This window comes from Paramormyrops kingsleyae, chromosome 9 (assembly GCF_048594095.1).
Source record: "Paramormyrops kingsleyae isolate MSU_618 chromosome 9, PKINGS_0.4, whole genome shotgun sequence".
NCBI lineage: Eukaryota > Metazoa > Chordata > Actinopteri > Osteoglossiformes > Mormyridae > Paramormyrops > Paramormyrops kingsleyae.
This window is the reverse complement of record NC_132805.1, coordinates 4,692,609-4,710,092: the sequence shown is the minus strand read 5'-3', so window position 1 is coordinate 4,710,092 and position 17,484 is coordinate 4,692,609. Positions and strand designations below refer to the sequence as shown.

General features: G+C 40.8%; 1 long non-coding RNA gene across 1 annotated transcript; it reads right to left on the bottom strand.

The window, feature by feature from the left end:
• Positions 1 to 490: 490 nt before the first annotated feature.
• On the bottom strand, positions 491 to 17,129 carry LOC111838461 (uncharacterized). Its single transcript, XR_002836880.2, has 5 exons — positions 16,908 to 17,129; positions 14,027 to 14,068; positions 10,283 to 10,565; positions 4,622 to 4,829; positions 491 to 1,016 (listed from the first exon to the last, which is right to left on the bottom strand). It is a non-coding gene; the product is annotated as an uncharacterized lncRNA (long non-coding RNA).
• Between the last annotated feature and the right edge of the window lie 355 nt (positions 17,130 to 17,484).

Below are 17,484 nucleotides of genomic sequence, written 5' to 3'. Positions count from 1 at the left end.
CAGTATTCCAGGCACAGATTGAATAAGGAACAGCTCCTTGAGTTGTCTATTCTGTACAGTATAATTGTGCAAAGATTTAGTGCAGACTGTTGGCTCCCATGAAGAATTGTCTCATATTTCATGTTTCATTATGGCGTCTGGCTTATGCTGGACAAGAAGCATGACAGTTACAACTGAACATGCTTTTAACTGCAGCAATCACTTTCACAACAGCGTTTTAACTCAGCTGGTCCTGTTCTCCTAGCGAAATACAGAACAGTAACCCAGTATGCATTCTACATCTCATACATTCTGTCTCATTTTGACTGAATATATTTAGGTACAATGAAGTAATTAGCTGTAAGTTAGAATAAGCTTCAGATGAAATGTTGAGGCTCCATTCAGATGAATAATTATACTTCTGTTAAGTCCTCCATGATGGATCATACTGTCAGTTTATAGGTACTAGACTCTATGACTAGTTTTGTTTGCTATTCATCAAAACATTAAGTGTTCTTCAAGTGGAACCTTGAAATGATTTTTTATTAGCCTGAAAACTTGACGGTGTTTTTTTTTTTTACAAGTTTGATACCTTGATGAATTGTGACCTTAAAGGCCCAGTCAGCGTCGTTCTCCATGTAGATCCACCCACACTACAAGTCCTTTTCCAACATATATTTTGAACTGTAGCTCCTTTATCCTGTGGCGATGGATAGATTCTCTGTTACATGGTTAGATGATTGCCATGACTGGAATATCCCTTGAAGATATTTCCTCAAAACAAAACTACAATTGTCCCACATGTTAAGTTGATGAAGTTCTTCCACGTTCAAATACAGGTGCACAAGACTGTGTGACAGTCACATATGAAACAAGAGAGCCTCATTCTGGGTGTGAGATCTTTTTGAGCAATTGTGAAAACCAACACTGCTCACACCGGTGATTATGAAAGTCCTCAGGCAGCATGACATCAGTGTCTACCTGTCCTCTCACAATGATCAGCATTATGAGCCAATCCTGTGCCAGTCATCTTTCACCTAGGGGAACAGAAAGGATTAATTAGATTATGTTTAGATTATTACTTGTAGGTACATTCTGCATAATCCTATGTTAGGTAAGTCACATGTAAGCACTAGGAATTAGGCGGTAGAAAACACTTTTGTTAGTCAGCCTGGGGACTGAGAGTTTAGCGGAACCCTCTGGAAGGAGCCTGGAACACTGTGTTGCTACATACAAAGAGGAAGCATGTGACAGAACCTAAGCTGCTGGAGCCCTTCTGGCTTTGACTGCATGCCAAATCGCAAATTTAGAATATTAAGGTCAATGGGATATGAACCTAATCTCTGTAGTAGTGTTATAAACACTCTACAGGTTCTGTTCAGGTAAAACTCAAAGGTACATCTGAAACTTGAATCGTAAGTGATGTTTGGTAGCTTAGTTGATATGGCTACTCTGACTACATTCTTTTTAAATCTAATTATGATCTCTGCTGATCAATAGCAATCAGCTACAGTGAGTTTCGAAAATATATTAGTTATCAAATCTTATATTATGCAGGAATTCAATGATTTGCAGACTTGATACTGAATAACCCAGCAATTATCAGTCAAAGAAAAGTGAATAATGTGGTTTCTTCATAAAAAAAAAAGTGAAATGGCTGTATGATCTGAAAACAAAGCAGATGACGGGATTCGGGAAGCGAATTTAGGTTTTTTCGCTGAGTAGCGTGTACTAAGCCACCGTATTAAAACCTTATTTATATCCACAGCACGCGCCTTCACAAAGCTGAGAAATCAGCACTGGGGACCGACTGACTGGGCAAGCGTGTGAGGCGGGAGTCTAGCCTGAATGAAGTTATGGGAGCTGGGAATGTCCGAGCCACAAATTGTTTTGAGTTAACAACGTGCGTAGAATCTTTATTTTCCTAATGCACATTCTCTTTGCTTTTCTTTTTCCCCTCTCTCTTGCTCTCTCCCTCCCTTGCTTGTCGATCTTGAATGAATAGTCTCGCTGCTGGGCCATCAGAGTGCTACTGTGTCCTTCACCCTCTCTACGCCCTCCATGTCCGCCCCCCCCACCCCCCCATGCTGGCTTTGAATAGGTCCTGAATTTAGCAAACAGTCAGGCTGTCAGCTCAATAGGAGGTCTGGCCATGAACTTGAAGTCCTTCTCAAGCTCCCCCCCCACCCCCAGCATCACAAGGAAGGAGGAGGAGGCGTGACAGGCAATAGGGAGGGGGGCAGTGACACAGACAGACATGAGGCCCAGAGTGCCAGCATGGGGGTCGCTTCCATTTCGGTTCCCAGGACTGGTATCTCCATGGGTCTGGGGGGCCAGCTGCTCTCTCGCCAGCTGCACCAACAAGGAGGCCCGTGGCAGCCTGCAGATACGGCGGCGAGGGCGTGGGCTCCCACACAAGCCGAAACTCTCCAGATGCCCCACCCAAACCCCCACCCCCACGTTCCCTACCCAAATTGTCATTATCTCATCACCTACACCAGCCATCCACTTCAGCTTACATTGTATTATTGTAGCTGAGCATAATCTTCACAGCCGCTGCACTCCCAGCAGCCCCCACTGATAGCGACTAACCACGATTATTTAAGTTGCCTAAGAAATTGACGTCATTGTCATGCATAATTTTTGCCATAGTTTGTAAAAGCGGAGAAATTACAGAGCCTTTTCTCGCACGTCCTTATCAGTTACACGCGAGTCCAGGCTGAAGTGGCGCCCGATTTGTCGACATTTTTCGTACATATTAACCAACGAGCAGAAGAGCTGGCTTCGCACTATTTTCTTCCAAATGGAACCATTTTGAAGCATTTGTTTTGATTGTAGGATTTTTATCATGGGTTCTGCTGAGCTGTGCTGAAATTTTACATATACCGTCTCTTGCATTCTAATTGATTCATTCGTTACACCAAAGAGGAGGTGATGACTGCTTCGTCAGACTCTATAAAACAGAATTACAGTGTAGATGATTCATAATGAGACTGAAGCTGCTAACGGGATCTGCTCCCAACATGTCTCATCTCTCTCAAGCGAAATACCTTGTGTACAGGTGCTATTTTTCCACGCCCTCCCTGAAGCATCTATTGGTGAACGGCATCACCCTGGCTTCTGATAAGCGGATGCGAACAAAGGAGACGTTCTCTATGAGGCGGGCACAATGGGTCTCATTGTCTCCCAGGTCCCTTAGTTAATCTGGCCCAGCCGGCTCTAATTGGTGTTTTGGTTAAGAGGTTTTTAAACTTCTCGCTCTCTAGCCCTAATAATGGGTCCCTAAAACAGGCTCGCTGGGGCTAACAATACGGGCCTCGTCTAGGCATCGGCTGTCCCAGAACTCCGCCGGAGACACAAAAAGAGCTTCCCTCTATTGAATCCTCACTGCTGTGCCCTGTCCCCCACCTGCCTGCTCTGTTGGCATTACTGCACAGTGCTATAGGAAAACACTCAGCATCTACCCTCCCTCTCATTCTTCACTTGGCTCAATGGCTTGATATCAGATTCAATTATTTTTATTACTGAACTAAATGTTCTGTTTTGTAATACAAATAAAAGGCGTAGAATTCTTTTACCTATATAAAATAATATTGTTTTATTGGTGTTGAAAAGCATTGAGAGATATTTTTACTGTACATGCTACATAAAAAGACATTGGGTAGTAATGCACTGGGGTTGTTGGTTCAGAGAGCTTGAAGTGTTAATGATGTCTGATCATTGTTCATATAACCATGATTCATAAATAGCTACATCTATTCTCTGTATCAGCTATTCTCATTTATACACAATAGCTTTTTGTGGGACATCTTAATTTTAGTCTGCGTCCATTACGACAGATTAACATGAGATTATCACATAAACCGATAATAAGATTCCAAAACTTTTAGATCCTTCTGTTTAACAACTTGAAGTCTGTGTCCGTCCAAATGCTGCTTGTCAGGCATAAACAGAATGCAAATACATTTCTGTAACAATTTTTGTATTTGACCTGTTTTCTAAATGTTCCTGGAATGTACAGAAAACCATAAAGTGACATTTTAACACTACTTGTTAAAACAATAACATTATTATACTGCTATCACAGCTAAGTTAAAATGTAGCATTGTTCGAATAATCCTGAGTAAACATAATGCACTGAAATACATCCTGTCACACTATCGTTTTGTCTTTTTTCGTAAGATACTCGCTGGGTAAATCATTGATTACAATATTTAGAATAATGCCAAAAGAAGCACTGGCCGTGCTGACAAAATCGCTTCGGTCAAAATCATAAACTGCAGGTCTTAATTGTGCGAAAATGTACTGATGTTACATTTGCTCAGCAACATCCCTTGTCTGATACTGCATGCATGTATTTGATGTGTCTAAACGAGTGGCCCTCCCCCCCTGGCATCGGAGGGAGGGCACAAATTTCCCCGCACGCGAGCAGCGGAGCGTGCATCTCCATTACATGCGTGTATCCACCCAGTATTTGCCCAGGCATATAGTTCACTTGGTGCAAAACACAAAACACCACCCATACCTATATATCGGGCAATTTAAGCGACAAGCACTCGTCATCGGTAATTATAATACCCTCCGGACTGACAGGCTGTTCCGAGCCATAGACGGTGGGGGTCAATTTATTTATTTATTTTACCTGCTTGGGGTCCCACTGCCATTTCATGCCAGCCTTATCCTAAGATGGTGGCGAGGGCGGCATCCTCCCGTACAGGGAAAGCGGGCGGGCAGGCAACCGGGAAGGGAGGGGAAGAGGCAAACGCGTCGACAGGCGCGGCCGCGCAAAGCCGGTGTAAAAATCGCAGCCCCTCCTCCTCTGTTTCACGGTCTCCCTGCGCGCTCATTGCCTGCGAAAGAAGGGAAAGGGGCGATATGAAGAAGTGGAGAGCAGGAGCATGAGTGGCCTTCTGTCTGTCTGACCGGCAGCAGCGGACACATGCACATACAGAGAGACTCGTGCACAGAGGCATGCAAAGCCGCACGCCCTTTTCTCCACGTCTGTTCTCTCGGTACAGTCTGCCCCTGAGCATGCAAATCACTTTCATTATGCAAATACATGCAAATAAGCCCCAACCATTGGAGCATCAAGGCTGGGAAAAAAACTACACAGAGAGGGAATGAAAGAAGGGGGGAAAAAAGAAGGGAAGAAAGAACGAGCAGGACAAATCTTTTTGGGTGGCAGTGATAATAAGTGAAATTAACGTGGCGACGAAAAACAACGGCAGCCCACTCTGGACAAAAAAAGGCTGCTGCTGCGTCTCGCTGTTTTCGCAGCGACTTTCATCTATGCTTTCCCCCCCTGTGAAACCAATTACATTTCCGTCGTTATGCCACCCAAGATCATTGTTGTTGCCTGAATGTGTCTGTAGTTGAAGACAACAGCTGATGTTAGCGAGACATATCGCCCCGGTTAGAAAATGGAACGCCTGCCATTTTACACACAGTTAATTGTTTGCTGTAGCCATATATCACCAACAACACTTATTGTTTATATATACATTTCTTTGCTGTAATATAATCCTGAAAGACATGCAAACATATTAACCATGCTGATGTACCAAATTAACGGCAAACAGAGTTAATGTTCTTGATATGATATCGCGTGAGTAAAGGAGCCTAAACTGAGGGGTAATATGGAACATATGCTGTCTGGGCGCCCTGCTGAGTCTCCCGTCCAGGAGTGTGTATATGCCTGAATCGGCAATGACCAGTTCTGGCAGAAAGGGTGATAATTGCTTAGCTTGCTCCGAGGCAACTGAACAAGGGAATGTGAAAATTTCTACAAAGGCGAGGATGTTTTAAAATAAAACGAAGTACACTTTTTTAAAAGCATGTGAATATAGTCACAAAGTGTTTTCTAAGAATATAAAATGAATATTTAGAAGGTTGAAACTAAGTTAATATTCTCCTATAAAGGACTGATTTTAGTATTAATGTCAGTGATAAGTGTTAATTCGGTGATATATGTGTGCAGCGATTTAGTGACTGTTCGGAATAGTTTGTGCGTCAGTTTCAGATTCAAACTTCCGCCCGTTTTTTCCCGCCAACTTTTTCTGAGAACTCCCTGACCAGCATAAGGCTGGATTTAGCATGTATAAACTGAATGGCTCACATGTGACAAGCAAACACTGAGGGGTTTTGTGGGGTGGGGGGACTGGAGAGTAGCTCACAATAAACCTGCAACTATTGAGCTGTTTGCTTTTGTAATTGTGAGGTTCTTTAATGCCAGTCCTCCTTGCGGCAGTTTACAGCGACGCTTTCTCCTACAGAAGGTCTTCTTCCTCGATACTGTCCTGAAATTCTTGAGGTCTGTCGAGGGCTCAGGCTACAACTGGCTAAATGGTAGCAAGGGGACGAGTCCCAGGACAGAGAAGAGACAGAGAACCTAAAAACTAACTTTAAAAAGTACAACTGAGGGGAACCCCACTGCCTTGGCCCTGACACATACTGGCAACAACGCCATCATTCTTTGTCAGCGGGTGGTGCCGGTAGGAGTGGTACGATGGGTGGGGGTGGAGTGTAGTGATGGGCAGAATCGATGCGGAAAGGGTACCACTGAATGGTGGCAGATATTTAATAATTTCCTATTTGTTTGTTTGTTTGGGTGCTCAATTTGGATGTTGGAAAAATGTCCTCATACAAATACAAAGCATTTGACACCGTGGGCAGTACAGGCTTGTTGCTTGTGGTGATGCCTTCATAGGTGAGAGGAGAAGAAAAAAAACAAGCAAATGACTTGCTTTTAGACACCTCAGCTGTCCAATGTGAATGTCCCCTGGTCCCAGAACTGACTGAAAACCTAAATAGAATGCAATTTCTGTTCTGGTCTAAAGTCACTTCTCTAGTGTATTGGCTCAGATCTTAATTGCAGCGTGATAATTGGAAAGAAGGGTGACCAGTCTCAACATGTAAAACCAGACGCCTGTTACCTAATTTGGGTATACAAAACATAAGTAGCCAAAGAAGCACGACACTTAAATACTTAAACTTAGCCCATAAAGTAAAAATGCTGTAGCTGAAGCCTATACCTCAGCGTGTTAGCTTCTCATTTTAGCTGCCATGACTTCATATCTACTCATTAACATTCTAACAGCTAAGCAAAGGTGTACCATCAATGTGAAACCATGTTCTACATGTGGTTTCACATATGGTACCATACAACGTGCATTAATCTTTCGCTCCACATTTCGGTGAGCCCAATTCTTAAAGACAGATGTTAACACATTATCTGTAAGTTGTTGCACTCAGATTCGCTTGGATCTGCTGAATTTGAATGACGTCAAACAGAAATTGAAAACGCAAATGGGTAAACAAATCTTCAAAACACTATAGAAATGTATTGCGAAAGATATGAAATAAAACACCATTTTCATAACCTACTCTTTATGCACCACACAAGGCCTTAATAGAAGAACAGAGTTCTGACATCATGTGACATCTCTGCAGAAATAGGAACTTCGAGAATCTGCAAAGCCGGGCCTTGTGACTGATTAGCTTGTGTTTGTTGTGTACTGTTACTGGTAAGTTATTCAGCCTAATCCCCTTCATCATCAGGAGCCCACTGACTCCTGCAAATGGCGGAAATGTATTCAGATTTCATGGGGAAGGGTCTGCTAAAATGTGGACTCTGAACAGGCCAACAGTGAACAGTTCTTCCTGCCTGTTTGACATACTCCATTAACAGGGCAAGAAGGGCAAAAATCACCCCGTTTTTTTTTTTGTTCCTTAGAAAACACTCTCTGTTTGTTCGGCCCCCGTTGTGGTGGAAGAGTAGCAAAGGGCTCCATTGTTTCCCCATGACAAGTGTACTAGTTCTATTGACTGTACAGTTGACTGGGGGGTAAGGCTACAATGGCTGTTTTTCTACTTGACACTTGCAGTCTAAATCTGCTTGCCTAGACCATGAAAACCAAGACAAATCCACCCCACGGCCCCTCCTTCACTCTTTTTCCGACAGACGTGGAAGAAAGGACCCAGCTTGGCCTTTTGTCTGAAAATCCTGACTTGGGCCTTTTCAAGGCGACAAAATGCGAGGGGGGCTCCTTCTAGAACTTTCTACCAGGATTTGTGATGCAGAGCGTCAGAGAGATAACAACGCTGACCGCCACACACAAAGACCCCCCCTGCACGCACATTCCTGCTCTATACGGTTTACCCTCCAACACCACCCTGTACCTGCATGTAAATTTCTCGTAAATGTCCACTCTCCATTACAGATGACTACCATGGGACACAAGGCCAAACAGAGACTTCTTTACTGGAATGGGATCGGAGCCAACAGTACCGCAGTCCTCCATTAAGATTGGGAGTTTCTTTTTGCACACACACTGAGTCCCTGTTTATCTCAATCCTATTTACACAGATACAGGTTTCCATGACAACTTACGTGATGGTCGCTAGACTCAATTTAGTAACGACGACTGTCGTTAAGCTAGCCACTCCCCCCACCAGCCTCGTCCAATCAAAAATCAGGATTCCCAGCCATTCAGAGTCCAGATAAATCCTTCACAATACAAGCAACCTGAGTCATGACGAAAATGAGCGGCATATGCGTGCTGGGTCACTTCCTGTCACCTCTCCACAAAGCTCCCCCCGGCCGTCTGCCAGCGGGTTGTACTCGGCGACTGCACTGGAACAGTGAAAACAGGCTGAGTGGATGTCAGAGGCTACACACGTAGATAAGGAAGCTTGGACCGTATTCTGTGAGCTAATTGGATAGGGTGTGCTTGAACTGTGCTGCCTGTCTGCTGAAAGCTCTGCTGGTGTCATGGAGGTGGAGAAGGGAAGCAGTCTGATGCTCCTTAAGTTCTCCTTGAGGAATGAGCTATCAAGGCATGTTAGTGTGCCTAATATCAAATACTGTAGCACCCTTTGTTACGTAATATTGTTTCAAAGACTTTGATTTTGAAAGATGGCCATTTCCGAAATTAAATTATGAAAAATTATGAAAAACTGAACGTGAAGAGAGTATTGAAAATATGCGTGTCATGGAGCTGAAATGAGAAACCGGTGATTTCTAGATCATGCTTAGTGTGATGTAGTCTGCGTGGATTTCAAAGGGAAAGAGATGTCAGTAGGAGCCAGTTCAAAGTGCTTGTAATAGTATAACCACGCTGGACCTAGAAATTCTGAGCCCCCTGACAAAATGTCACTGTTGGCTCCCCTGTCCAATTTTACAAATAATTTTACATTTTCAAGGGCCCTTGTAACGTGCTGGGCCCCCCGAATCTGCCAGGGTATCCATGCCTGTACTGCGCCCCTAAGTATATCCCTTGTATATGCAGAGGATTGTCTGCTGGTTTGACGGCCGGAGTAACAATACTGTCCTCAGAACACTTTCTGGGTGTAATTGTTCCTGTCCGCAGCCTTAATGGGACTGCGGGACCTACAGCTGAGTAGGGTCAGGTGGGGCAATCTGTCAGATCAGCACTGCAGTCAGCTGGCAAAGCACAGCTCACTATGCCGGCGGCTTCCACAGAGGCCGACTGCCCCATGAAATTAACGACTCTGAGGCACCACCTCTGAGCTTTGCTGAGCCGAATCAAACAAACATCACATGCTATTGGAAAGCACCAGTAAAATTAGTGTCCTGAATAGTTAATGCAACATTTTACAGCCCCCATCTGGGTTTCCCTGCCAATGAGTATAAAACTTTACGGTGCACCGACCATTTTGGGCAATTTACTAAAGCAGGACTGCGGCTTACAGAGAGGAACGCTGTCCTGCGGACGTGCTAGCGAGCGATTGCCATGTGACATTGAGCTATAAGCCCTTGCATGTTGCATACCGGCTTCAGGGAATTAATAGATTAACCGTGGTCATGCTGCACCAACACCCCCTCCCCTTAATGCAGGAAAGGGGCTGTCAGGGAATCAGCATGTGCTTTTCATCTTTCTCTTGATTAAAATTTCACTGTTACTTTAGCTACTCGTGAAAGTAGCTCCAAATCCAAGTGCCAAAGGGAGTAAACAGGGCAAGAAGTTCACTGTAATAAAGGTCTGAAATGTTCAGATGTTTCCCTTCAACTGTTAAGTATCTGGCCGAGTTTTTACTGTGAAATTTAAGGTCAGCCCCCCCAGGGAAGTAATGTTTTTCTTAACGGAGATACTACATCAGCAAGCACTCTTTCAAAGGATTACATGGGTTGTGGCTGTAGACAATGGAAGCATGAATCTCTTTCAAGCCTTACCTGTTACCCTGGTGCTATCAAACTGTTGCTATATATGAGGTGTCTTGTCTGGGGAACTGCTCAAAGCATGTGTGGCACAGAGAAAGCTGATGGCTGAGATTTCTGTCTTACCTTTTTGTTTTACTTTTGCTCTGCTCTCTTCTGATTGCTTCATTGTTGGATTTGGTTTCTACTATTGCATATGCATGTATGTTTTCTTTTTTTTTTGCATTCCCAGGGATGAAGGGAGTCTTGTTGCCTTTCAGGAGTGTAATGGGATTCTTGTTACTTTCGGTTATCTAGCTTTATGAAGAATGTACACCACTCATACAGCTAGATAACCAAAGATAACAACCAACCCCTAGGCCACCCAAATTCTCAAGCCATGTGTGTCACAGCCAGGACAGATTCAGACCTATAATCACAGGAAAGACACATAGGTATTACAAAGACATCTGCCACTGGAAATATTCATAGCCATTTCAATGCACATATTATATCAAAAGAAGAAAAGAACAGTCAAGCATTAAAGAATCCAAAAATATAGTCTGATTACAGTTTTATGTAAACCTTTGTAATGCTTATTTTAAACTGCATCTAAAATACTTTAGCAAAGGATGTAAGGAAAGTTAAAAGACGGCACAACCTGTTTAATGGGAGTTATTCATGCTTTTCATCATTATTTTTAATATGTATATGAACCAGAATTTTAACAATGCGAATCCAGATGCTTCGCTTTGTACATTGTTCAGATTTTACTCACTTTTTGGGACCTTTTTGTAATAATTTTCACTCCATCCAGATCCCTGCACACGGATGCACACATACGCACACACACACACACACACACACACACACACAGAGCATGGCACTGGAGCTGATGTAATTAAACCTCTTTCTCTTAGCACAGTGGCACTGTGAGGCTCCTCCCCCTCCCTACTCTTGTAATTATACTGAAAAAAAGGGGGGAAATCGCCCTCCACCCTCTTCACCACCTGCATCTGTACACTGATACACAAAGTCAATGATTGCAAGATCGCTTTAACTACAACAGCTTCGCTTCAGGTTATGTTTAATTCCCTATACATTTACATTCTCATTGTCCACATAATGTAGCCTGGGATAGGTTCCAGGCCCCCCTAGAATCCTGTCCAGGAATCAGGATTTGAAGATGGATAAATGGAGCGACGCATATAGTAGAACTGCACAGTCTTGCTATATTAATATACTTTCTTCCATTTTATTATGCTCATTGTAAATATGTATGAGGCTTTGTAGATATAATGATATACATATATAAAGCCGCCAAACATCCTCAGGTGCCCACGGCTTTGTGTCAAATCCTAATGTGTCATTGAAATGTTTGTTAAATCCAAAAGTACAAGTGGTCACATATAAGTAACAAGTTAACGATATAGATTTTTAGTATAAATTCATACTGGAACTGCATAGTCTTTAATATCTGATAAATAAGTGAAAATAGGTAAGTGATGGATGAACATTTTGTGGGATATTAAACATGTACATCCTTGACATCCTAAGAACAATACTAATGAAAACATTATATCTATCTATCTATCTATCTATCTATCTATCTATCTATCTATCTATCTATCTATATCTATCTATCTATCTATCTATCAAAGCACCTCTAACATGAACAATCCTAATTTGATTTTAACTGTTTTATATGAGGAACGTATACTTGTGTATTTCATTCCCATCGTACTTTTTGCCTTTATATTGTTACTTTAATACAATCGTTTGTTTCCCAACATATTTTAATCAAACTACAATACCATATAAAACTATCTGGCTATACTATGGAAAAATAACAAATAAGAAATTTCTGAAAAAAATTCATATTAAAAAAATCATGCGCATTTATATTTATCTTCCGAAAAAATAATAAATTACGTCAATGTAGTGCAATACCTAGAAAATATTCCTTTGTAACATGATATGTTTTTATATTTAAAGAATTAAAATCCAAAAAGAAAGATTTTGATATTTACACTATTAAATATAATCGTTTTAAAAATCTAATTAATGGTGATCTGATGTATTTTTCCATGTGTGCATTTATTTTAATGGAGATTGGAGACGATATAGAGTGACAGATCGGTTATGGCGCTCTATTTCAGCACCGCCAACAAAGGACAGCAGTCCTGCGCTGCTCTGTTCTACAGTAATGACAGATCTAGCCAAATACTGTTTATTATTATTTATTTGTATTGTGCTCATACTTCAGCCTCAATTTAATTAATAAATAAATACAGCTTACTTGATTAATCAAGTTCGTCCGATTCTTTAGAAACATTTGTATTCTTAAATAGATGAAATTCAACAACTTAAATTGTGAACTAATTAATAGACTAGTGCAAAGTTTAACATTAAAAAATGTAATCTGTAACCCAGGAGTAACCACTCTGAGCTCACTGAGACGGCTGTACGGCACATTTATGAATACAATCCAGTAGAAATCGGTCCCCCCCCCCCCCCCCCCCCCCCCCCCCATACACTACAGGTGCATCTTTCATTTATTCGCTAAAAACTAATTACACCTCTCCTACCATTGGTAGACACAGCGGAATGACGAATACGTCTGACACGCATTAATTAGCTTTATTAAAGGGAACGTCTATGGATAGAATGTTCTGAAGCCTTCCACATCGCTTGCGCGGTTTGTTCACTTCTGTGTCTAGTTTTGGGTGGATCTCAAATTCCAACATAGAATTAAAAACAGTCCCCTAATTAATGTATGGCCTAAAAGCCTAGGAATTCGATTCCAAAAATGTACGTAATAATGCAAAACGTTACAATCATTCAGTGGTATTAATTTATCTCTAATTCTGTATTTCACTGCACGGTTTAACCTGTGGGAAGTTACAGTTGGATTAGAATATGATAATGCGCGTTTCTTTGGTGGTGCTGGCTGGCTACAGATTGGCACGAACGACGGTGGCACACTGTATCGGCATCAGTCCGAAAATCGTATTCAAAAAGGTGGATACTGTATCCATTCAGTCCATTTAATTCAGTTGTTGTGTGGTTCTAGGTGTTGGAAAATTTAATTCGTCAATGGAATCACTGCCAGATTCTGCCAGATTTCTGACGTATTTCTCGAGAAAGCCTGAATACTTTTTTAAAAATAAATTTTGATTTGTATGTTATTTGTAAAGAAAAGTAAAAAAACGGAAAAATGCACTCAATTCAAGTGATGCTGTGAACATTTCTGTATTATTTTATTGGAACGAATAAAAAGTGAACATGTTTACGTTAAATTAATCGAAATCATACTACGATTAAGACTCTATGTCCTATAGCTCTAAGCACAGGACAAACGGGTATGGAAAATGGACGTATGGATTTAATTACTAATAAAAATATATTATATTACACTTTAACACGACTTCCCTTACAATCCAGCTACCCACCATTGTAATGAATCACTAATTTCAGGGTGATTATTATTATTATTATTTATAGCAATAATATAATTTGTAATAACTTTATCGGCTCTGTGTTGGTAGAGTCTCAATGGCTCTTGTTAGATTCAAAACCTTTGACGGTTCTACAAGCGAACTCGAATGATGCACAATGTTTTGTATCGGACCATAATAGTATTACACACAATTACTCCGTATTTGTTCCATTCACACCCTTGGAATGTATAAATAAAAACTAAGCATATGTGATATTTTGTAACAGGTCCATTAAATACATACGTCACCATACAGTCGCTCTAGTGCTTTAAGCCTGACTGAAGCTGTATTCTTTGGGTACGCATGTGTTGTGTATGACTACACATACACACACTCCCACGACACACATACGCTACCTAATACGTTTTTGTCTTTCTCATTACAACATTACCTATATCACGTGACTTCCTTCAAATATTTTCTCAAGTGGGTCCTGTAAAAAAAAACAGAATACGAAGTGTATATTACTTTACTTCAGTTACGTGAACAGAAACAGTATGTTGCTTGCGGTAAAATATTTTCAATATATGTCTACGTTGACTGATATTTAGTAACATTGCTTTCCCCTGCAAATTTCCTGTTTAAGTAAACTGGCTTTAGCAGGAAAAAATTACAATTTCTGAGGATTCCAGTAAAACAGGGATTATATGTTGAAGGACGGAGTGAAATACATGCTGCAATTAATGAAAAACGCACACGACAACAAATACTTATATTACAAATACTTGTTTCAATTCCAATCAAAGGAACGCACTGAGCCACTCAGGAATAGCGTAAGATTTCATGCTTAAAGACTTCTTTAGCTTCAATCACGCGAATCATGCCAATGCACATATGTTCTGTTATAACAATATCACGGATCAGAAGACAAATTTGAGTTCAAGACAGTATGGGTAGCATGTTGTTTCGAGGTACTCAGAATGGATCGTTTTGATTAAGAAATGCTGGTTAAATGGTATACATTGAAATACTAATGGGTTTTAATGGGTTTTGAAATATAATGGAATACACTCACACACACACACACACCTACTGTATGCGAGAATATAACACGTAACATATGGAACTTCTAAACTCCTTTATACGTGACAGCAAATGTGTGAGGGCATCTATATACAGAAATGCACACACATTCACATTCACATATGGTTCATTATTTGCATAAAGATTAAGAGCAAACGTGAGTTTTAAATTGAAATTACATCAGAATCAATTAACCACATCCAGAATAGAGAACCATTTTGTTTCATTTGTATTTGTTACATTAAAATAAGTCGTATTAATAAAATAGTTCTCATGACTATTGAACAACCATCATGGGGTTCCAACAGTGTATTTCATAATTCTGAACAGTATGACAAAGCGAAGAATTACAAGGTATTCCTACAGAAATGTTACATTCAGACTCAATGCGGCACGTACACCTTAAACGGCGCAAGTTCTAGATAGACAAGCAATGAGTTAAATATTCTTAATGCTTTATCGCCTCAATTACACAAGTTACAGAAACGCATTCCTCTGCAAACCAAATGACAAGATCAAAATATAATCTTAAAATACATCATCATATGTAATAGCATCTCTCTTTTTTATTGTGAGACCAAAGCTTACATTCCTGTTTTTGGTTTAAGATGCTGGTCTTCTGGCATGGTGAACGTGCTCATTCCTATTAGGATATTAAAATAGCGTAATTTATTTTATTAATTTTACTCCAGTATTGGAAAAATAACGTTACATTGTACACAGGCGACACCCTTGCTAAAACGTAGGCTAGTTGGCCACACTATCTCAAAAATCTACAACTGGTTGATTTCAACCAAATATAAACCCTACAATACGGGAAAGCACAACATAAAATTATATTTATTTTATGTATTGTTAAAAGATGCTTACGTTTAAATACATTGTACATGCCCGAGAATGCACACTTGTACGTTCATCTCTCTCTTTCCTTCTGCGTCAAAAGCACCGTCATACTTCATGCTTTCAGTTTTATAACCGCGCTCTCATTTTATTTAGGTTTATGAATGTTGACTATTGGATTGAATTGAAAGGAAAATATGTGAAACATATCGAAATAATTCTCTTCCCTATTTAGTTATATTGGGGGTAAATAGCACATTACTGTGCTTCACGTGTCAGGTGGAAATGTGTTACACGTGTCTCCGCCTGGCAGATGGACTCTAAATTCGACTTGCGCGTAAAGGGTGGGTTTTGGCCTTATGTTAACTGAAGCATCACGCTAGTTATTCAGATTTCGGGATGACTGTGGATTAATTGTCGGCCCACCGTTTCACACTGAACGTATATTGAAAGTGTCGCTTTTCAATCGTAGCGATAACACAACACATGAAGCTTAACTGGGTTGAAGCTAATATGCAAGTGAGAGACGGAATTTTGAGTAAAACGCAGTATATTCTTATAATCTGAATATGTCTGCAGTGAGCAACACACACTGAGTGATCCAATAAGTGTAATAATGATGATGGTGATTCGTTTGAAGTATAAGACAAAAATGTATGAACGACTAAAATTCTAAGAATATTGTATAAATAGCTGTTCGTGCTTATATGGTGGACCATAGTGGTCTTAAATGTATGTTCTTTTAGTTGTCGTTGTCTAGCTTTGGGTAAAGGGCACTATAATTCCTTAGGGCGATATGGGTGGCGCTTAGTAATCCGTGATATAGTTCATACCCAGGCCAGTCTTTTATTTAATTATCAAAAATGAAGTTATGTTGCTGGATAAATAACTCACAAAAAAACCTAACCGTACCTAAACTGACAACGCATAATCTGACCTTCTCTAACAGTCATTCTCCTGTTCAACTTGAATGGAAACCTTAATCAGATTAATAAAAATCTGCGCGTTCATCTTTCGCCACACACGAAACACTGTATACCTTTCAGCACTTCCCATTTTTCTCGCAATGCTTCATTGTTATAAACATGCGTTGTGGCTTTGGCTCTCATTAAAGAGGGGTCGTGCGCATCGGTCAGACGATGTGTAAGAATGACAGAGATAATGAAGAAAGCATAGAATGGTGTTTTTAAAAAAATATTTTCTAATGTTTTTCTAGGCTGACAAATCACGTTGCTATAGAGGCGCCTGTAGCTTGTGCTTTATAATAGTACAGAATATATAGTCTAGTATATCGAAAACAATACGGTTCAGCATATATTCTGCTTTTGCCACAGACAACACAGATCGATGCCTTTGTGTCCGTTACAGGTGTATATACGTACATATCATTAAAAATACCCTACCCTTACCTTATTTTGATAGCCGGGGGTATTTGCCGTATTCTTTCCACAACAGTCAAATGAACGAATCGTCCAGCGGTGTAGAAGAACTGAGCTTTCGTCGCTCGCTTCTCTCATGGTCTTGCGCTTCATGGCTGCGGCTCACGGTGACGTCGCGCTGGCCCCATCCATTCAGATATTCTCGGTCGGATTCCCCCATTTTTTATTTATTGCCATGATTATTTCCCATAGAGATGGCGTTCTCCTCCCCTTGAGAGAAAGCGAAGTGAGCTATTCGCCTTCCCCCGCCCTGCTACAGCGCACACCGTTCCCTATATCAAACTAGGTATGGACTTAAACACGCAAGCCAAAAACATATACCGTCGCCAAGACCCTCCCCTTTATGACACGATGCAGTTACACTTTTGTCCCCACCCTCCGAAATAAACTAAGAATGACGAGATCACGCGAAGATATTTCATGCACATTCTATTTTCTTCCTTCCCTCTATGCTGCTTTTAGTATGTCAGTCATTCGATCTGAGAACATGCCTTTGTCATGTAGCGTGGCTATCAAAGTGATACCAGAATTCGTTTAACTTCTCTGA